Raw genomic sequence first — 23,833 nt, 5'->3', positions numbered from 1 at the left:
CACTTTTGGGTCTGTTTTTTTCTTCCGTTTTCTGGGAATTATGATGAATTTAACTGAAAGCTCTACTGAAACAAACAGTTTAGTAAAGTGTTTCCATAGCATTTTTTATCCACCTCCAATTCTTCTTGTCAACCCTGGGACAGCATGTTTGAAAAGACAAAATTAGTCTATTTGTATTCTCTCTCTTGCTGTTCTATATAGAAAATCAGTGTTTTCTGATTTTCTTAATAGGTCTCTGAAAAACAAACTTCAGTTTCTGTACTGCATACCAGGATCTAGTCTGTATCAACAATGGCAAATGTATAACATAACTTGATTCTTGAATTAGAAGGCAGAACATAGAAACAGTATCTATATAGGTAAATAGTGAGAACATAAATACTGAAAGTCTGTTCATAACTCTCTGTAGGACATACACCAAATCTACAGTCTGAGTTGTTTATCTTACTAGAATGTTTGCGCAGAAAGATACTAACCCTCTTCTGTCTGACAAGTACGTTTGACATCTGATTTCATACTAGCAAGAAGAGATTCCACACTCAGAATGCAAACTAAATGAACTGAGCAGTTATTGTCTTATAGTCCTCGTTGGACGTAGCAGACCATTACACAGTTAGAGGGATAAAGTGGCAATTCCGTTGTGGGAGAATTCTTTGGGAACATTTAAGTAAGCCAGATAATTCAGGAGAAACAGGGGGTATTGTAATCAGTCCCTGCTGTCGAGAAAGGAGTAGGTTGATTAACTATGAGGTGGATCGATCTATTCAATGCCATCTGTATGAAGTTACAAAATGGATAGGACTGAAAGAATAATAGAATGGAAAATAAAACCCGGTAAGGTGCAGCAACTGTACAAGGCCAAAACTTTGTGAAAAGATACATAATAAAGAGAAATGTACGTGGAGGCCAGCAGTTTAATATATTTCCACGGATCAGTTCTCATATTTCTGTCTGGAGTTTGCAGGTGTCAGCAACTTCAAATGTATTCACCTTCCTGTACCCTCTTTAACAGGCTGAAACCTGTATGTATGCCTTCCTTTGGAGGCAAACAGGATATTTAAGATGTCATCCCAGAACTGACAAGCAGGTCTAAGGTGTTTTAAGGCACCAAAATGAAAGCTAAAAAATTTGCTGTTTACTAAATGCATAAATAAAAGGGTGAATATTAAGTGGATATTTAAGGAGTAAAATAATTTAGGACTTTATGAAAAGAAAACTGTCTATCAGAGCTGGCAGATGGAATAAACCAGGCAAGTTGAAAGCTGGGAAGAAACTAGGCACTACCTAAGGTGTATAGAACAGCAGGCTATCATAGAAGGTGACCTGCTAGATCAGGTAAAGGTATGTGGACCATACCCTTAGAAGGCTATTTTAGAAATTAAAAGCTGGTGAGAAATCTCGTGTAAAAGACATAGTGGGCCTGTTTCTTGCTAGGGATAATCCAGTTTCTCTTAAAGTATTATGCTGGGGTTGGTTTTGTCTCTTCCTCTGTATCTTAATGGATATGGATTCATAAACTGCTTTGAAACGTGATTTAAAAGAAGAGCAAAGAACAGTTACTGACAATTTTCTGGGCCCCATCAACCTTCTCCTTTTCTGTCTGTGTCATCTATCCCCGAGACGCCCTGCTATTACTCCAGCAGAATTGCTTTGTGTCTCCTCTTATGAACACTTCAGTTAATAGCATAGCTTTAATTTTAAACAACACTTCCTTATTGTCATCAATGTTTTTTTCATTAGAAATTGGTCATGTCAACTGTTAATTTTTCAGGCAATCATCAAGAGTTTTTAACTTTCGGTTCCCTCTTTGAGACTTTAATTCATATGTAGGAGTAAGTGTGTGACATGGGGGTTGCTAACAGAGCACCGGCTATCACTACTATCCCCTAACAATTTCTGTTGTTAATAGTTGTTCGTTTAATTGAGGTGGTGTTCTCTGTGTCTGGATGGTTATCAGCTTTATTTATCCACATAAAGAAGATAACCAAACTAACCTTTTTAATTATCATTCTCTTTCACTCCTTTCCACCTTGTCCAAGACTTTAGCACAAATTGTGCATGGGCAGTGGTAATTATAACGTACCTGTGGCTGTCAAGCACATTTTCTGCCTTTCTGCTTTATAACCCCTGAGTTCCGCAAGGGCCATCAGAGACTTTTCAGTGAGCCCTTTCTCCTAAAATGCCAAACATTTCAGTCAGGTTTATCAGTGAACGATTTTCAGACCTAAACACAGCAAAAGCATTTAGCCTATGCTCACAATATTCAGGTTTTGAGGGACTTTTGTGGTTTTTTTGTTGTTGGGCTGGAGTTTTCTAGGGGGGAAGTGTTGCATATCCTGTGAAAGATTCTTGGATCTGTACTTTTCTGCAAGAGAAATGACTGTTGTTGTGCTTTGCTGTTATGCTGACTCCTGAATCCACTGTCCAAGTTTGATGAGAAGCAGGCAGTGGCCCTTGTTTGGGTGTGTTCAAAACCCTACACAACAAGATTCTGAAATGTTCTGACCTCAAAGAAGAACCCAAACAGTGCTCCAAGAAACAGTGAAGAGCCTTGGGAATCAAGAATGCAAGGCTTTTCTGCTCTCAGCGTTTCCGATTAGGCAAGTCTTTCTTTTTTCTCTATCTCAAATACACATGCTCTAAGTGTGCTTTCATTTCTGGTGCAGTGGCTCACTCCTTGGATACAGGATTCTCCCTGATGAAAGAACTCATTGGACATCAGTGAGTTTTGTATAAAACCTTACATAGAACAAGTCTTCTGGGCTTCAGTCAGGCAAAACTAAAACTGCAATTTAATGATATGAGGAAGTAGTGCAGGAACTAACTGTAACAGCGTAAAAAAAATTGTATTGTCTTATTTTATTTTTATTTAATATAATACCTTATGATGTATGATTTGGCTTCGGAGGTGTTTGTATTGCAGCTGACTTGGATGAATCTTGATTCCAAAGAAGAAATGTAGTGGATTGTACTCAGGTAGGGGGGCCCTGAATGGTGTACAGCTTCTCAGATCTTCGGAAGGCACATGCAGAATCCATCTCCATGGCCTTCTTTCCTCCTTGGCCTCTGTTGGGCAGCTCGTGCCTGCAGAGGACCATCAGGAAAGGGCAAGAATTTTGCAGTCTAGACATGTGGCACCTGTTCCCACCACTGGCAGTATCAGAGGGAAATAACTTTTTTCATGAATTGTGATATTTTGTGACTTAAATCTGTTAGAGTGCATAATTTATCCTATATTGTTACTGTGTTTTTTCTTCCCTTTAAGACCTTCCAAGATCCTCTAAGCCTTAGCTTGCTCAGTTGTTCCCCTGTTGCTGCTCATTTTAAGAACCCATCCTAAGACTACATTAGGGAGACTGAACATCAGTCCCTTGCGCATGCATCTCAGGCACAGCTGTGAATTTAGCCTTAGGTCTTCCTTCTTCAGCTCCTCATCCTTAGCATGAGTATAACTAGATGAGATCCCTGGTTTATGTTACAGGAATTAAATGAAATAGTAGTTCTGAAACGAAGAGGATCTTTTAAATAGCTAGGTCAGGTCTTTCCTAATAAGAAGGCATAATTCAATAGCAACGAGAATGTTGAATTCACATTGCACAACATTAGAAAATAAAGATCATGAGGGAGACTAAATCCCCCACACCCTGGTCTTAATTTATTTCAAACAGCAAAACAAATGAAACCCAATTAAGCTCGTAAGTCATAGTGTGAACAGAATCCAGAAAAATGTCAGTTCCAATAAATATGACAAAATTATTGGCATAAACTCCAAGGATTTATATCATTGGAACCACAATAAGGCTGCTTTTAGTTGATCTTGAGACATGACTCAAAATGTGAAGAATGAGAAGATAAATACAAATAAAGGGATTTTTTTTCTCCTAAATGCTGAAAGGGTTATTTTTAACACAGTAAACATTTTCGTTTGAAGTTAATGTTAGCCAGTGCAATTGGAAGGACTTCTCAGTGAGTTAGCACAACCAGCAGAAGTATTCAAGATAATCTGTACTGAACTGTCATGGAGCTGGATAAAATAGATTATTATACTAATCAGATTATAATAACCAAGAGCATGGTTCACAGTCTGCATAATCAGCTCTTGGTAATTAGTTCTGCATTACTGTTCCTTAGATATAACATTTCTGGAGAGAGAGAATTTATTGTTCGGAATATAAACTCCACGCTCGTATTTTTTTTTTATTGCAATCTAGGCTATAATAGCGGAGTGATTGATGCACCAAGCTGTGGGGGCCAACTCAGAAAGTTTGTGACTGAGTCTTTTCTGAGAGCCGTTTAGTATGAGTGAAATACAACCCATGCAGATGAGTGCATCAAGGAATTACTTGTGCTGTATCAAATTGCTTCAACCTGCAGACCCCATAGTTGTCCTTTCCAAAAGATATCACCTTTCTGTGTAGCTGTGGGCTTGCTGTTACAAGGTGCTGCACTGGCATCCTGAAATCAGTGAAAGAAAATCAGCCATGGGCTTGGCTCCGTGCTTTTCCCTGTGTGTAGCTCCATGAACATCAGCAGAACTACTTTTGAGACTCAGACTCCAAAGGCTGAAAGGCCCATTCTAGAAAAGTACAACAGCATATATGTAAAACTACACCCATTTCAATGATTTTTTGACCTGAAGTACCTGAGATATTTTTTATCCTTTAATTAAGTAACATCAGTGTCCAAATAACAAATACTGCCTGTTGAAAGAATACATTTACAGCCATTCACGTGCTCTCCACCAGAATAATTGGCCTAAAATCAAGCTGTAATTTGTACTTTCAAGTAGATTGAATGATCTAGACTGATTTAAAAAGTGGAGCTCCTTTTATTTTAGAAAATAATAGATGTTCATTTCACATTCCATATTTTTAAAAATAATTAATCGTGAAATGTCATTCAGCTAATCTGAAATAGCTTTTGACAAAAATAAAAGCATTTGGAACATAGCTTTAAGTTTATACTAGTGGATGTTAGAAGCGCATATGTGTAAGTTAATCGTAGTTTCTGTAGCCTTATTTACAATGAGGTTTGTCTTGTCTTTGACTATTTCAAACTATATTGAATTTTTGTATCCAGGAACCTAGCCACAAGGTAAATTGCTCAAAGTGTCTACGCCAGGCTGCCTTCTTCATTTTCTGGTGGTGATAAATTCCCTTATCCGAATCCCCTTATTCCTACCCTGATGACTGGTAATTGATAGAAGCACCTGGGGAAAATCCCCAAGCAAGAAGGGTCTGTAGTATTTTACAAGATGAATTGCCCTGGGGCCAAGGTTCTCAATGACCGTAAACTGCTATAAAATATGCTGAATTCAGAAGAACTTGGATTTCTCACACTGAGTTGAGAACATGGACCTTATATTCCATTGCCTTGCGCTTCGTGGAGCCATGTACAGTGGCCACTGGTGCAGTTCTGTTCCTGTTCAGTAGCATTTGGGGCTGGCCTTGCACATATAAAAATGACTAGAAAAGGCTCTGGGTATTTGTGCCTTTGCAATATTTGGTTCATTTTCAGTCCTGTAAATATCCTAACCTTTTTTTTTTTTTTAAATCTGCCCTTTAAATTTCTGTTTAATCCTGATTTTTATTAAATCTTTGTTATACAAGACCTCTCTTCAATAGATATCTATTTAAATCAAAGTATTTAATTTGAGAAAATCATCCTATTGTGGTGATCCAGAACACTGAGAGCAGGGAAAAAGCTGATGTACAAATGGCTGTCTAAAAAGCTCGGAAAGGTACAAAAAAAGATACATAGAGAAGAACCTAAAGCAAACAAAAGATTTGGCCAGCAAGCTAAATTATAAGGGTAAAGTTTAAACCCAGCTGTACCAGCAAACCTTGAAGGTTTTGTGGAATAAGGCAACTTCTTCAGTCCTGAAGGACTGACTGTAAGAACATAGGAAATTTGAATAAAATTAATAAAAATGAAAACTATGTAAACCTTTGCTCAAACTCTGAACCAAACAGTACCTGAGTTTTAATGACAGTCAAAAACATATTGCTAACCTAAAAATACAGTGTAAGACTATACACTTCTTGATTTGTGTTTGAACTGGACGTATATGTTATGAAAATAGCTTTTCATGTGGCAATTCTGGTTTGTGGCTAACCAGGCACTGGGGGGAATCTCATGCAACTCACTCCCACGAAATTGAAAAAGAAGCCGTTTGTGGGCCAAGTTTCAGATATGCTATAAGTAAACCATGCAGTTTTGGAGCAGTGTCCCAGATTTCTGAGCTTTCTAAAGTTAAAATAAGAAAAAAGACTGGAAATGATCTAGTTCTGGTAGAGTTCATCTTTCTGCCAATGGACTGCTGTTCATTATTATCCCTTTCCTATGATATGCCTGCTCCAATTTTAAATAGGGCTTGTGATATAGTTGGATCAAGCTGAGCCATCAGAAAATCTGTCTTCATCCTGTGATACAAAACCTGACACCTGGAAGTTCTGATTCCGTGGGGGAAATTCAGATGCTTCGTATCTTTCCAACTAAGCATATAACTTCTCAGTCTCTTTAGTTTGTTCTAACTCTTAGAAACAAAAGCAGTTTTCTAGAGTGTTGCTGAATTAATGTATAAATTGCTTATGTTCATAATTGCAGTTCTGAATATGTAAATCTGCTTTCTGCAAGGATAAATATTAAGATGACTCTATTTGCATAAGAAGCTTATTTTCATATATTTCCTCCATCCTTTTACTGCCTTTAAAATCCTTATATATGGTCCCTTGATTAGGGATCCTGTGATACCCTTGATCATTACAACTGCAATTGTATAAAATGAATAATTGTAATTACAAAGGGGGAGTGAAAAGGTAGTTTTACACTGACCAAGCATTTGATACCTAAAATCAATTTCTGAATCTGGCATAATGTGCTTCTGTAATTTTGAGCAAAGTATTTAAATGTAGTTGGTTCACTTAGATGAAATAAGAGGAAGTATGATGAATTATCTCAAGAAGGGAAATATCCCCTAGTAATTCAGTGCCTCAGTTTTCCCATCTGTGAAATGGACACGGTGATCTTTCAACTTTTTTCATAACCGTACTTTTCTATTTAGATATTTGGCTCTTCAGAGCTGAAACTGTGTGTGTGCACAGTGCTTGGCATATTGGTGCTTAACACACATAAAGACTTGGAACAGTGATTTTTAGGATATATGGCTGCTGGATCACTGGTTGAAATTAATTGGAAGTTAATTTATGATGTTGTTTTTGAGAAGTCTTCCTGTTCTAATACATATATTTAACAAAAAACAAACAACTTCCGACCCCCACCTTTCAGATAAGATCTGAGGAAGCCACATTCTGGTTCCACTAAATCAATGGTGAAGTTCTCCCTGACTTCAAAGAGGCCAGGAGTTGGCTGTTTATGTATAGATGGTTTTTTTTCAATAAAAGTAAGCAAAGCTAACTGAAAGCAACTTGAGCAGCTCATGTAGTTGCTGGTTGCCATATGCCACAAATATTTTACTATTTGGTTTGTGTCCATTTCTCATCATGAATTTGAATCAGACATTTATTATTCAGCTTGCTAGTAGATCTTTGGAGAAGAAACCATTACGCAAAATAAATCACTAAGTTCTGTCTAAAATTATTTTCGTAATGATTTCATGTTTTTAGCTAGATCTCTTATATACCATGTAATGTGATAGGAAATAACATACATTAAAGAAGCAGCCTCTATTTTCCTCAAGCGGCTATGTGTTTAGTTTCTGTGATTCATATAGGATTCACATATGTTTTACTTTATTATTATTATTTATTGTAACTTTAGTCTCTTGGAGAAATTTCAGGAGAAAATTTATTTTTCTGTTGAAATCACCACCTCAACAGAAAGATTTAACTGAAACTGGAAAAGCCATTGCACTCCTACTAGTTTCTGCTGGAAAAATTTATCTTCTTTTTCTCTTTCCCAACTGTTATTTACCCAGATAAAGAGCTGGTTATATTTTTATAGTGGTGACTCGTTCCTTCTTGAGCTCTCTGGAGAGAAATCTCAAGCGCAGGAGTTTCAGAGTTAGCAGCCCTGTGCTGTGGTCTGGGACTCGGGCTGCTCGGATCTCGAAGCCCTGTGGGAAATGCTTTTTCTTCACCACGTGAATCTCTGGACATCTGATCTTACTGCGTGCCCGCTTTCATTTTGACACTCAGAACAGTTCACAGGGAAGGCATTAGTGACCAGGTGAGCTGCCCAAATTAATTTGTTTAGTTTAACTCAATTTTACGGGAAATAAAGTCCTAGCCAGCCACTGAACCGGGGGTGGAACCTTTCTCCAATCCAGAAGTTTACAATACTACTTATTTTAGTCCTTTTTACTGCCACAGATGAGATTGTTTGACTTACAGTTTAAGAGATGTTTTGGGAGAAAAAGCACTATATATAAATGAAAGATATTATTATTACTATTACAGGGTTCTCCATAACTTTTATAGTTCATAGGCTGTCAGCATTTTCTTCAGAAACCCTGTATTTTAGGTGTCTACAGTTTGGCCTTGAAGTTGTCCTCAGAGTTAAAAGCTTAAATACTAGAAACAAGCTCAAAGCAGTGTTGTTGCCCTCCTCTTGCCTTTTCTCATATAATGAAAGCAACCTCTTTAAAACCTTTACATCATAAGGACTCACGTAAATAAATGACACTACCGGCTTCAGGCTTTTTCATGCTCTAAAACTAAAAAAAAAACTGGCAACGGCCCCCGCCCCCCAACCAACCAACCAACCAACCCCAAACACATTGTTTCTCTTTTATTTCAATGAAAATCTCTGGAAGTCATCACCCCAGTGGGACTGATCTTGTAGTATACATGAATTTGGTGGGTTTGATCCTCTTGCCGCCAAAATCATCTAAACCCTATACTGGATAAAGCAGTAGGATAACAGTTAGGGGAAAGGTGCAAGAAGAAAAATGACACGTGTGTCCCTAGAAATGTAGGTGACAAAAATGCCTGCAGGCTTTTTTGCTTATATGCTATGGGGAAACATGTTAAGCAGTTATGTTGTCAAACTTTGGACTGTGATAATGTGTAACTCTGAGATACCAAGATATGTATTCTGGACAAAGATTTTGTATAATTGAATTTAATAATTTGCTGTGTTATATACAGGCTGAAAAACAAGAGAATGTGACCCAGAAGAGAAACAGCAAAATGTTTTGAAAATGTCAATATTTTTTATTACTCATTGATTTCTCGGGGGAGATGGTATAGAAAATTAGGACTCTTCAATATTTTAAATTTTAGAATTCCATGATAATTTTATTTTTCCAGCCCCACATTACAGCAAAAATGAAAAAGCTGAACAAAATTTAAACTACCCCCCCAACCAAACAAAATGGAGAGGAATATTTGTTTCATGTAAAATTTCAGGAAAATTAAGAAACAATTCTCCATGAATCTTTGAGTTTTCTGTCCGATGAATAACTCAGCAATGGGTAATTTCACACTGCAAAACAATTTCATGGACAGGCATATATGTGATTTTTTTCTTCTTTGCTGTCTGTGTACGAGAAATACATCCAAATCTCCCAAATAGGCAATTTGATATTTCATCAAGCTTCTGACTAGGCTGAGCACAGCCTCAACACTTGCACTCAATGCACTCAACATTTGTAGCTGTGGCTCTTTTTTGGATGTGATCCTTTTTACTAATAGATAAACTGGAGTCTAATTTAATCTAATCAGAGAGAGTTTGCTCCGTGAACAGAATGTATTTTCTGAAACTCCCTCTCCTGTTCATCCATGTGTTTGCGTAATTTCCACCACAGTCAAAATATTGCTGGCATTGTCCAGAGAACGTATTTTAGTTTGCAGTTGCGTGCTGTGCCCGAACACATTATGTTTCAGCTTGAGAACTGAGTAAAAAGAAACACTACAGATATATGGGGTTAGAACTAGATGCCAATAGTTCTGTTTGAATATTATCCACCCTGTTTCAGCCTAACATGGAAGTATTCTCTCAAAGAAATTTTTGTGACCTTGAGGAGTGTGGGGAAACAATAATTTTCTTTTGTTTTCATCAAATGTCCCTCTAAAAAAAGTATGTTTAAAAGCCACAACCAACCAATGAGATAAAATAAGTTTGGTTTTTTTTGGTTTTTTTTTTTTTAAGGAAAGAAAATTATTAATGTTAAAATCAAAATGAATAGAAAAAAGCATTGCTTTTAATTGTGGGAAATCTGCACGTGTTAGTTTTCTTGAAGATATTTTAAACCTTGCCTCAGCCCTCAGCACGCCAGCAAACTGCTTTATATAGCTTGTGTCAGAGGAGCTGTCTTAGTAATTGATGCTGGGGAACTGGAGCCTGCCCTGTCAGAGTCTCGTGGTTGTACATTTGCTGCCCTGTGTGCATTATTAATGGTTGGATAGCAGTCCCCTGGTGTAACATACATTAAAGGCTGCTTGTGTTAATTACTAGGAAGAAGCAAGCGAAAGTAGGTATTTGGGATGTCACTTTTTGTCAGCTGAAGTTGACGAATCCAAGTCTAGTGAGCGCTGTAACCTATAATATCCATGTACCGCATAGTCGTATGCTGCAATTTGCACGTCTACAGCCATCTACAGCAGTTCTGTTACATGGGCTATGTTACTATGTATGCTTTAATTTATCTTTAGATATTTCAGTATTTTACTGTGTTCCCACTGAGGCAGAGGGACTGCTAGGCACTCAGTGAAAAGAACAGAGAGGAGCCCCGCGTTCCCATTCTTCAGCGCGTGGTTGATAAAAAGGTGCAATCTTGCTGCAATCTCATTTATATACAATACGTCAAGGAGGAGAGTAGATTACTGCTGTCTGGACTGCCCAGGGCTGGAATTAGTTTCACTGTTCCTTCTATTAAATTAGAAAATAATGCGATTGTTGTTATGATTTCAGTCCTTGAGGGCAGGGAAGAAAGAGGAGCTAAAAGCAGTACAAGTGGCATGTGGATTTAGGGAAAAACAGTATTTTAATAGCCTCGATTCTTCCAGCATAAGACATGTGTCTGCAATACAGATTACATCTAATAGTCCTCAATATCGTGTCAAATGGCTACTCAGTACGCAGGAATGTTTACATTTTGCCTTCAGATGTCTCCGCATGTGTTTTATCTTTTTTTCTTCCTGTGCAATCTCTTGTGATGGTTATGTTGCGTCCTCTAAATACTTCTACTAACAGCAAATGAGAAGATCCTTACCGTGGTGCAGACCAAGGGACTTGAATAATTTTGGTGCCTGAGTAGTCTCTTCCTTTCTTTGGGAGACTCAAGTGGGCATGATGCTCAAATCTTTATGTGATGCAGGATCAGTGCCCAGGTTTCTCTTCTGCAATGTGCAATGCCAAAGCTCAGTGCAGACAGTTGAAATGTTCTCCAGCAAGACTGCAAACTCCTCTTCACAGAAAAGTAGATTGTACTTTTGGGAAGAGCTGTACAGCTGGAACCCACGGACGAGATCAAGGAGTGGGAAGGCCTATTGCATACAACAATTGCTTTTCTGTCCTGAATATTCCCTTACACAAATTTCTCCTTTGAATGCAGCAGCTCACATTCGTAAGCATTAGGACAACCTGTACGTGGGTCAACCAAAACCAAAATACTAGAAAGCAGCGGAACCTGGAAAAACAAAAAAAGAGTAAAATGTACCATTGAAGCATCCCCCACCTTTGTGCTGTAAAGGGCTCTGGTGCTGGAAGGCCCTTGTTGGTCTGGCAGCACTTTCCAGTAATGAAATCTGGCAGAATCTGAAGTCTCTGAGGGTGTTAATGAGGAATTTTGCTGGCCTTATAATGGAGACAATGATCCAAAACTCCTTTAAATCCAAAGACTGTAACTGGCTTAAATCCATTAGGGATCAAGCCATAAATTCTGTAATGATGCTCACTTTGTAGGCAGATTGGGTTGGACATATAGACATTTGTTGATTTATGTTACAGCTCAGTCTTGGTTACAGCTGTGCTCACCCTGAAGCTCCTTATAGGTCCAGTGCCACATAAAGAGGCTAAGCACAATGATGACATGTGCCTTTATAAAATGACATTAAAACCCCTTCCGTTAAAAAGTCATACTTAACATCCTTAATGACCAGATTCTTAAAAGCTGCTCTTACAGACAGCAGACGTTAAAGGTTAGATACTTCTGAAACACACTGACCCACATGAGACATCGGATGTGGCCTTTTGATTTTGTTGCTCTTCCCGCTCTCCTGAGGTTGAATGTGGAAAGGAGAGTTTGCCGAGGCAAACAATGAGAAGAGAAGTAGGAACAAAACTCCAAAAAAAAAGTCTGGTTGGATCAATATTTTGCTGGTGGGAAATAAGCAGAAATGAATCACTACTGTGTAAAAAAGTAGTAAGAGTCCTGGCTGTGCTACTGAGGTCCTGCTGCAAGTGCTCGGAAGGTTCCCTGAGCTCCTCTTCACCCTCCACTGTGTGCACTTAAAATGTACCTAACGTGTACTGGGTAGCACCAGAGGTAGCTGGCTGTTGTGCAACACAGTTTGCAGAGGCATCAGTGATAATCCTGCTGGTAAATAATGTTTCAGGTGGGGTTTTGCTACTTTTGAATTTTGTATTTTCTTTCATTCCTTTAATGTGAAGTACTCTTAGATGGATTACGAACTCGTCGTACGCATGGCTGAGCCCAAGAGAAAGAAAGAGATGTGTTTTCCCTTCCCTCTTCCCATCTTTCCGTTCCCCTTCCCCAGGCTCTTCTGCTTTTTGATTCTGTGTAGCATGAGGAGACCATAATGAAAGGCTGGCCATAAACGAGAAGATTGCCTTTAAATTCTATTCCTTTTCTTTGTACTGAGGCTCAAGGCTGTTTCACTCTGGTGCTTTAAAATTCTGATTTATTAGTGGGCACAACCTGGGCTATCCCCTACAGTGATCACGGTCTCCACTAGGCACATTGCAGCCTTATGGTACAGTTTTATGGGAGTGCTTGTCTGATGTTCCCATTAACTGCAGCAAAGCCTTTTGTGTGCAGGACAGTCCAAGAATTCCAGTGATAGCACTGATGCCCCGATAACTTACTGTGCTGAAGAGACTCTAAATACATCTCCAGGGAAGGTTGTTTTTCCTCTTTCTCCCGCTCTCCATTTTTAGAAATACTTGATTTTGAATTACTTACCACAAGAGTTTGTGAAAGAGCCTCTCATCTATGCAAGAAATGACTTTGCATTTTTTTAATGAACCACTTTTTAAGTATTCCTAAATAAGCAGTAGATGATATGGACATGGGATAGATATGCACAGCATGTGTCGTTTTTGTTTATGAGGATACTAAAAGTTCTTAAGTTATAAGTAATGGTTGGAAGCAGTCTCTTGACTTATTTGGACTGTGTATCACTCTGTGACAGGTTAACCATCATCTGTTTTTCAAAAAATACGTTTATTTTTAAGGCTGTCAGCCACTTATTAAAGTATTTATAGAGTATAAAAAGGAGCTCTTAATTGGAAGTGTTGCCCCATTGGAAATATTCCTATGAACACTAGCAAGAATGTTTCCAAAAATAATGTGTTTAGCAAAAGAAAGAAATCTCCGTACTTGATGGCATAAAGCATCCTGAACTAGCACTCAGATGACACTGAAATAGTTGCTGTAATGTTCTGAGACACTGTGTTCCTAAAACTAGACCATCTTCCTTTTTAATAACTCTTAATCACAGCAGAACAGGAATATTGTGCCTTGTACCTACTGAGGTCACTGGGAGTTTCCCTACTAGGTTCAGTGGGAACAGAACGGGTGCCTCTGAGACCTGTAAAGCTACTGTCATGCAGCAGTTTGCTGAAGGCTTTTGATTTTTTGGGTTGTAATTTTCTGAAGTTCTATAGAATTATCCTAGTAAATTAAATTGTGCAGTCAGCCATCTCTCTTTGCATATGATTATAGTTTTATTAGATATAATAGCATTTCCCCTATTTACGTAATCTATCGTACTTAAAAAAAACACAGAAAGAAAAGATACCAATTGATTTACAGGGTGCCTGTGTCACAGGAGCTTACTGCAATGTGACACTCTGATATGCTGCTTAACCACTGCCCACCATCTTGTTGAGATGCTTAAAAATCCAGGTTACCACACAGTGAAATGTCGCTGAAGTGCAAGAAAGGAAAGGGGTGAAGCAGCATTGCCATTGAAGGGAGTACGTAAGATTTCTCATTCCTTGCCCATTTTAAATTGTTGTACTAAGTAACTGACAAGCGAGTTTGGAGCTTTTGCGAAGCTCTAATGACCATAGCTGCATTCCTCAAACCATTAGCTCAGTTTCCAGAGGGACCCATTGCTGATTTTGGGAATCGCATGGAAAAACTAAGCTCCAGACAAACAGTGCAAACTGGGAGCTGAGTAATTATGGAGGTACTCAAATTTACAGCAGAAGATGCCTTTATGTGGCACTTTTTGATATACCCAGATGAATCAGCCGGCAGGCAGTAATACCTTATTGGGCCGCTTGTTTCTCTTCCTGAGCTTGCTGCAGTGCGCTTCGGGTTTGCTTCGCCCCCTCTTTTGTACACCTGCACACAACTATTTTGGTGGAATGTTCGTGTAAATTTTCAGCTGAGGAAAAAGCAGAAAACCTGGTGTTATTTGCAAAGCGGTGAAAGACTGAAAGATTGAATGTACCCCTACTTTAAGACTTTCATCCTGGTTATCCTGAAAAAAAATCCCTGTATACTGAAAATTCAGAGCTCTAGCTTCTCAGGAGTGCTGTGTTTATCTCACTTCTGCAAACACAGCCTTGCAGTTGCCTTTGTGTTGCTCTGCAGCCCCACGAGCTCCGTGGCTGGCGGAGCGCTGTGGTCCATGGGGCGCCGGGCGGGTGGCTGTGCCAGCGCTGCAGCCTCCTGGCACTGTCCTTGTCACAGCACAGCCAGGGGCCCTGCCTTTACTTGCAGTTGGCTATTTTTCCGTTGCTGCTGCATCAGCAACAATATCTCTGTTATGTCTAGAGGCATACACAAAGCTCTGCTAACTTCCATTTTCATAGAATCACGGAAAGGTTTGGGTTGGAAGGGACCTAAAGATCATCTAGTTCCACGCCCCTGCCTTGGCCAGGGACACCTCCCACTAGACCAGGTTGCTCAAAGCCCCATCCAACACCTCCAGGGATGGGGCATCCACAGCTTCTCTGGACAACCTGGGCCAGTGTCTCACCACCCCCAGAGTAAAGAATTTCTTCCTAATATGTAATCTAAATCTCCCCTCTTTCGGTTTGGAACTGTTCTCCCTCATCCTGTCGCTACACTCCCTGGTCAAGAGTTCCTCCCCATCCTTCCTGTAGCCCCTTTAGGGACTGGAAGGGACTATATGTTCTCCCCAGAGCCTTCTCTTCTCCAGGCTGAAAAACGAACTCAATGGCTTAGTCTCATATTACTCAACTTTGTAGCTGGAGTTAATGGACCAGGCCTAATTCCAGACTGGTTCTCAATTTGTTGGATGTGGCTGATGCACAAATCAAATAGTTCTGGCACCCTGACACTTCCTGTGAATGAAAAATGACACTAAACGAAATAGTTGTGTGAATTTCATCCCCATTCATGCAACAGACTAAAAGACAACTCATGTTTGGCAAATGTACAGGAATGGGAGTAAAGATTCAAATCAGAAGAAGAAAAATGTAAATGTTCTTGAGAGAAGTTTTTTTTTTCCCACAATGAAAAGAGGGGGGAAAAAAAAAGGCAATGGAAACCGATGAGCTTAATCCTAGAAAGATCCTGTCAGGCCAGTGTAATATCTTAATGGGATATTAAGGTCTAAGAAATAGAGTCTTGCAAGAGGGGGTATTCCATCTCTCTGCTGCTCAAGAAGCATTACAGAGGAGTGCTTTTGTCTCAAGATGAGGATTAACGTTAGACCCAGCTGGGTGGAGATCTGGGTTGTATCCAAACAGAGCAGTCTTGCTCCTGTCCTTGTCTCCCTTGTCATGGATTCCTTGTCTCATTTATGGAGTGTACTGCTTAAGACAGCAGCTGCACCTTATTAATGTGATAGAAAAATTTGTATTTTGTGTTGAGGTTTTCTTTTTTTCAGATCATTTTCACTCTGTGGCTGTATATTTGCTAGAACTGGAATAAGTGGAGCAGTGGACATGTATCTCCCCACCTGGAGTTTGGGCAGGGAGGTCAGGGGCAGAAAGCCCCTGGGTTCACCGGGTACTTAAGGAGGTATTCAGATGATCCACGGCTGTTATCAGAAAATGCCGCAGTATTAGGCTGTGTTTGAACACAGGTGTCTACAATGGTGTCTGCAGACTTTAGCTTGATTCCCACCATGCAAAGCATAACAAGATACGGGAGCAATATTTTAGACGGAAACATTACAGACTAAATAGGTAGGATAATGAATGTGAAACGAAACACATAGAGACAGGAAAGAAACTGTGAGAAGTCACATGGGGAAAGTGAATTTGGGAATAAGACTAAGTGTCCTGAATCCAAGTGATTTTTTTGATTACACAGAATAAACATTCCCTTATCTCACCTAGTGGGCCTGAATATCTTGGCCTTCAGCAAGCATAAATTTTTGGTAATGTTTTCCAGTCTGATTACAACAGTCTTATCATAGAAGGACTGTGCACTGTATCTTTCTGAAAGTCTTTGTCATAAGCTGTGGCGTTGCAACTGGAATGTTTATTGTACTCTGTTGTTATTTATACTCCATCGCTTCCATTGACTGCCTGTCCCACCCGCTCCCTGGAGATTAGCAGAGTCAGGGAAAGGATAAATGGTTAGCAGCTAGTCAAGGGATGTAAGAGCTGAAAGGGTCAATATAAAACAAAGGCTGCCACATATAATTCACAAAGAATGTGAGGCATTGCTTTTCAGAGGCAGCATTCGCATAGCCAGGATTTTAATGAGAATGGAAACTGCTAACGTATAAATCCAGTCCTAGAAAAAAATATTAGCAACAAACCTACTGAGTGGTAAATATTTTTACCATTAAGCCTGGTACTCTGTTTCTGACATGAACTATTAAAACTCCTCCTAAAGCTCTCTCTAAATCACATCTTCAAAACACCCTTTAAAACATGGTCCTTTGTTGGGAAAGAGATGTTAGCAAAGATGACTCTACAAATGTACAATGATGAACCAACTGAATATCTTACAAAATCTTAGTTTTTTCAAAGCATGCAACACAGACCTGATTCAACTCTCACTGAGGTATTTTCCTTCAGGAGTACAATTTTATTCATATTAGCATACCTATGTCATAAACCAGAGTCCCATTAAATTCCAGTTGTGCACACACAAAACCACAGGATTTTTGTGCCTGTGCCTTGAAGGCCTCAATCCTTGGGTGCTCACTTAGCTCTTGTTGCTTTGCTGTCACCTCTGTTCCTCCTCACCAAGGGTTGCTAAAGCCCTTGCTTATGCGGGTGTGTACATGGGAGCCAGGACTGCGCTTCCTCTGGAGCCCAGGGTAGAACCTCACTGGCTTAACTGGGGTGCCAAAGGAGGCGCAGGAAACCTTCCCCAGGACCAGCAGCCCTGGCCCCCTTGCCATTTTCCTATTCTCATGGTGCCCTCTTTCTTTGTCCTGTTTCATGGGCGGTTTTTGGCCATGTCGGACCTCTTGCATTCCCAGAGGCCCAAAGCTATCCATTCCTAGAAGCTAATTTTGTCCTTGGAGGTGAAGTGCAGGGCACTGAAGTCTTTATAAACAGATAAATGCATTATTCCAAATTATTCCATAAACAATCCATTATTCCTGTTATTACCATGCAGAGCCCATGAAATTTTAACATTTCACTGCTGCAGGCTGTCTGAGTCCTTGCGCTCTTCAAAAATGAGGACGTAGACTTTGTTTGGTCATTGTGCGGGAAAATTAGGACATCTTTGTACTTTTTGTATTGGTCTACTTAGAAAAGGTAATGCATGCTGATTCTTCACTTGGAAATCTATCTTGGGCTAACTACTATGTGCTCCTTGTGTGAAAAATTGCCTAAATAGTCTCTAAAGCCTCCTCCATGGTAAGTATGAGGGAATATTGATTGATTTTTCTTCTAATTATGACTTTAAGTCGTGTAAGAAACAGAGATGTTTGGTACTTCAGACTTCGTTTGTGTTTTGACAAAGTAGTGTGTAAAACTGAAACCAGAAAGTACCAGTGAGACTTGCCATTGCTGTTGGGCTTTGTAGCTTCATGTTGTTTTTAGTTTGGTGCAACTTCTTGCTGTTGCTGATGCTTGTTATTTGTAGGTACCAAACCTCTGTTTTATGGGGTTTCAGTTTCAGCTGAGCTTTGTGAAATCTAGTTATCAAAAACCAGGCATGACTTGTTTGGGATATGGGTGGCTGTGCTGTAGAAACGGGAGCAAACCACTCGCAGACACTGACCGCCTGTCGACAAAGTGCCCAACCCCTCAGCTAGTGCTGAGTTGTCCCAGTTTCTTGTTTCTGGTTTAAATTCTCTCTGCCCCAGTAACGTGGGGATTATGAATCACAACTGCAGTTTAAATGTTAAATCTGAGTGTCTTGAATGGTTCACATCTGATGCAAATGTTTCTCCTCTTAAAAAAAAAAAAAAAAAAAAAAAAAAAAGAGCCATCAGGAGGAAAAGTCCAAGCACTGTTTTGGAAACTAAGAATTGTGGAAATATTACCTAATAGGAAAAGTATTCCTAAAACTGATCCTACTCTGTGCATCCCTTTAAGGGATTATGCTTTAAGCCTGCCTTCTGGTCCCTGTCACAGCCCTTGTCATTGCCTAGACATTGTTTCCTGTTACAGAGCTCTGCATTGGGCCTGGACAGTTGTATGGCAAAGGGAAATATTTCTGCCTATGTCAAAATACTGTAGGTGAACGGTGGAAAAAACCAGGTTTGTTTACCTCTTTCATTATGGTTCTGTTGGATTAGAAAACGTGTTCAATTTTAAACAGCTTTTTCAATATCAATCAGACCAATTGTTTTCCTTTAGCGGTACTTTCACAGGAGTTAAGAAAATTAGAGGAGATTAAGAAAGGGTGTATAGGAGGAACATCTGCTTCTTGTTTTAGCAAAGCAATACATTTTTAATATAATAATGCAGAGTAGCAGAAAAAGGCACAGCAAAAGGAAAGAAAAAAACCTTAACAAAAGACACTGTCATCTATTTCACTAAGCAGTTTTGGAAAGTTGTCATGAACTTGGATCCGCATGACCAAGCAATCTACTTTATTATGCCGATTATAAGGGGGGTGGGGAAAAGCTGAAAAGATACTTCATTCATGTATCCAAAAAGGCCTGTAAGCTTCTAGCAGTGTATGTGACTCGAATTTTGCAAGGCTGGTGGCTGTTTTGCACAGACAACTTTATAAGTATTTGACTTTATTTGCATTAAAAATAGTGTTTTCAAGGAGCCTGGGAGTGCAGAAGCAGCGTAAAGCAACACAGTCTTGGACCAAAGGAATGAACACAACACCCAGTTGCATTAAAAGCCAGCCTTGGCAAGTTGTATCTCACAGAATTACCTCCTGGAAGAACCAGGCCAAATGCCCGGGTTTGGGGTAGTTTTGTATTTTTAGCTTTGCTGCATCCGTGTTCAGAGATTACTTTCAGCCTGGACCATCTAACCCAGATGTGTTAAAACAGGCCAGAGCATAAAAGACATAAATGAGATCTTGGCTAGGGGAGAAGGGCCCCATGGGATTTGGTGTGTATGGCCTCTCAGCAGTCTCCACTTCAGGTAGGTCTACCAATGAAAACAATGATAGATTTCCTTTTATTTATTTATATGCTAGTCGGACAAACTCTTCTTGAACCCTGACAATCAATCTGGGTTTCATCTTCTGCCTGGTGTGAAGTTGTGGTAGCCCAGAGTGCGTGCTGGGTGGGAGGGGAGATGGGGAGAGCAGAAAAGCTGCTCTACATTACGTTAAAACAAAATAAGGTCTTTTAAGCAATGAGTAACTGCTTCAACACGGGCACCTTGAGTGAAATAACGTGCATTTTAAATTAGCTGATTTAAATTAGATCTGTTTGGAGCCAGACTGCATTCACTAATTTTGGAGAGGTAGTGTCTAGTTGGAGGTTATGCCCCGAGTCGGCTGGAGGCAATGTGGAGTGTCCCAACAAGTTTGATGGCCCTGGCTCTGCATAAACAATTCTATCAATAACATGCTGGAAAGGAACTAGCTCTCGCTTGCTCTCTTGTTTGAATTGACTTGCGAAAACTCAAAGAAGTGAGAAAACATGTCCCAGGTTTAGAGGGCTGTGTACGTACAAATGTCTTTCTTACGTACGGATATAACTGTTTAACTGTAAGGACATATCGAAACCATCTGACTGCTATATTGCTAATTACTTAAATAAGGCTATTTCTAGAGAGAATATTAATATTTTCACTTTGTCGTTCTGTGGAACAGAACTGTGCTTTAAGGGGCATGAGAAATAATTTTTTCACTTAAGCATTAAGGCAGCTTTTCATACAGATCATTAGTTCAATCCTGCGTTTATTGGTGCTCACATAAGGAAAGGCTGCCACACTGAGCCCCATTTCTCACTGACTGGCATTTAAAATTTTTAAACATCAAATATTTACTGATGTAACTTGCTTGCTGCCCAAATTGAATTTCAAAGGTCCTTATCCTGCAGTTTCTATTTGTACATCCTTTCCATTGAAATCAGCTCCGTGCATCTCTTATGAAAATGAACCACCTTCTCTCTGTGGCTATTTTTCAGCCTTTCTGTGCTTTTCATTTATTACCATGATTTACAACAATATTGTGAGTATTACTAATCCAGATTGCAGTCAATGGGAGTTTGGCATGGTTTTACACTGCGGTACTGCATCTTCAATAGTTTTGGCTTCCAAGCTGAAAGAATGTGGCATGCAACTACTCGTCACTGCCCAGTGTTTAACAAATACATACAAAACACTCACCGTGCCCATACGGACCCGCGCCAAAGAGAAAGACAAAGGGAAGACATATATTGTAACATATTTGAGATCTTCGAAACTGAGGAATGTATGAAAGCATAGTCCATAGAGGATACGTGGCTTAGTGAGGCTGAGCAAGGTACTTTGTGCTCAGAAATTCCTGAGTCCAGGCCTCAGCGCTGGCCCGCTGGTGCTCTGCTGTGTTAACTGCCTGAGGGATCTACGTGAATATAACTTCTGTGTTAGGGTGGGAATTTTTTAGCTGTAAAATTGAAGAAAAGCCATTTGGGAGCTGTGCATGTGTTTTGAGGGAGATTATAATTTTAACTCAAAGGTTGCAGTCAGTTTCTGTTGCCAAAATTGTAGCCTTCCTTAAGCAGTTTGTAAAAAAAATGACTTTTATTCTATTTAGCACCCAAAACCAGAGAGAAGAGCTCTTACGCTTTCAACACTGTCATGACATTGCACCTAGAGTACATTCAGCAATCTCAGCCCGCGCTGAGATCTGCAAGTGGTCAGATGTCTTGGCAGCTGTTGGATGAAGCCCCTTTTGTTCGGTGCCATAAGAGAGATGCGATCCTGTTAAGAGGATGGCATTTTTATTGAAAGGGATGTGGACTTGCTAGTCTAAGAAAAATAGCAAGATCTTCTGATGCTGTACACTTTCAGAAGTAATCAAATTTTTTTGCTATGCACAATAATTAAAAAAAAAAAGTACCAGGACAATTTCCTCATCCATTTCCTCCTCCTTTTCTTTCTCTCTTTATAAAAATGCTATCTACTAGAGCAGCCAAGACATTTTTGAGTCAGTTGCTCATGGTTTTTTTCATTACTTTTTTTGTTCTCACACTGCTTGCCCAATACAGCAGCTGTTAAATGGAGAAGTCTGAGAACCGGGGAAGGCCATTGGTATAGCATTCGATTAACAATATTTTTGCAGAAAAATAATACGTCAACTATTTTTATCCTCAGGCAAAGGAAGGATAAAACCCAATCCATATTCAGTTACATGTGATAACCTTTTCTAATTTCAGTTGCTTTTATAGCCTCTGATATTTCACTGTTTTTTTCCTTAATATAGTTGTCTTCCACCCTTTGCCATATCATGGATTTTTTAACTGTACGATTGTACCATTATGAAATGCATTCATCAGGCTTTCATGTTGACCCTGAGTGCCTGCAGTATTTTGCTCGTTGCTTCATTAAGTGTGTGTTGGCATAGCTCTGTTGACAACAATGGAACAACTAAAGGTTTGGCTTTTATAATTCCCTATTGATAAGCTAAATTCATTTTTTTACAATTTGTAACATTTTTTTCATTACATATGCTAGTTACACCTTAGGGTGAATCAGTCAAACAGACTCTAAATTAAAATAGTTGGGTGATCTAAGCCCAAGGTCTGTTGAAATGCAGTTTTCTCACAGCTTGGAAGATAACAGCCAGTATAGCCACCGTAGAAATAGGTGATTATTCTTTCTTTCCCTTTCTTTCTGTCTGTCTTTTTCCAGGGAACTGAACAGATGAATGTACCTTAAAGTTTTAATTTTCTAGCTAATTAGGAGAAGTGGATCGTATAAGGTGGAAAGGAAAGTTAATAAACCATGTGGTCCTGGATAGGTCATGCTAACAGTCAGGATGGTGCTGTAAGGACAGGAAATCCTTCTATTAGAAGCATCATTTTAGTCTCATTTAATCCATAACTCAGAATCAAAAGTGCATTTGATTCATACACCCGTAAGAATATTTCAGTGAGGCTGTGAACTACACAAAAGATGCAAGCGTACAGACAAGAGGCTTGTTTGTCTTAGTGCCTTCTCTTGCCACATTCAAAATAATCCATGGTATTTTTGGGGGTTGAGAAGACAGGGCTTCAAAATCTCTGAATTAGACAAAATGCTGTATTTTGTAAACAGAGACAAGCAAACACCATATTGAAATTAAGAGGGTAAATTATCATCTACTTTGGATGAGAGGAAGCCCAACATCCAGTACATTGGGCTTGGAGCTACTGAGTTTGGATCCATGGCAGATCTGACCCACAGATTTGTCTTTCACATTGGAGAAAAATACATACTGAATTAGAAGGTGCACACCCTCCTCCCTTGGTGGCCACCACCGTGTAGCTAAATACTTGCTTTTTAAATTCAGGGGAGGAGAAACAAGCTAATCACAAAAAGGTTCACCCCACCCTCTCTTTGGCTTCTCTCCCTTGGCAAGCCTTCCCAGCAGCAGCTGGCTGACTGTTTTTCTTCTGCAATTGTGTTCACGACATTTCCTGCCACTAGGTTTTTCTGAAGGTTTCCAGCAGTCCTTTCAGCCCCCTACCCCTCTGTTTTGGCCTCTTCACCCTCTAACCATGGCCTTGTGCCTGGTTCGCAGCAGTGCAAGTAGCGTATTCCCATCACACATCCATGCATATCCTCTATATGCTCTCAACACATACAGGGAGTTTCTGTGGTTTGCTTGTAAATCTGACTGATCTACTGAGTCAGTGGTTAGTGTACGGGAGGATGAACAGAGACAGTCCTGCCCCAAAATACCTGCTCCATCAGACAGACGTAGAATTTGCACTGTCTCTCAGTGACAAGAGGTTGTTTTCCTCTTTTAATGTAATTCTTTTTTTGAAGAAGGTGCACGTACCCCTCTCCATGCAGAAGGACCGATAAAAAGAACTTAGGTTATGGAGAATTTATGCACGGATCCTAGACTACTTAGCGTGCTGGTGCTTTCCCTCTCTGCACTACTGAAAGCTGCATAAACTGTCCTTTCACAGGCTTTTATAAACACTCAAGTGACTTAATCTTTTAGTGTAAAAGCTTACTTGTATATTAAGCTTTCTGTTATCAATGTCATTAAATCAATATCCCCCGTGCTCCAGGATCCAAATCACATATAAGCTGTCACACACAGTTTAACTTAAGAAATGCAGTATTGAGGTACAGTCAGTTCATTCTTCATAGATTAGAAAGTACTTTGAAGTTGAGCTGTTCAAGA

The 23,833-nt window shown here is 39.6% G+C and overlaps 1 protein-coding gene across 1 annotated transcript in view; it reads left to right on the top strand.

Annotated features, from left to right (window-relative positions):
- The window catches only part of ADGRD1 (adhesion G protein-coupled receptor D1), a 154,287-nt gene that overhangs the window by 56,257 nt on the left and 74,197 nt on the right, over window positions 1–23,833 (top strand). The window lies entirely within an intron of this gene.

The sequence above is a fragment of the Larus michahellis genome, chromosome 13 (assembly GCF_964199755.1).
Source record: "Larus michahellis chromosome 13, bLarMic1.1, whole genome shotgun sequence".
In the NCBI taxonomy this organism is placed as follows: Eukaryota; Metazoa; Chordata; class Aves; order Charadriiformes; family Laridae; genus Larus; species Larus michahellis.
Note: the sequence above shows the minus strand (reverse complement) of the source record. Positions and strands in the feature narration are given on the sequence as shown.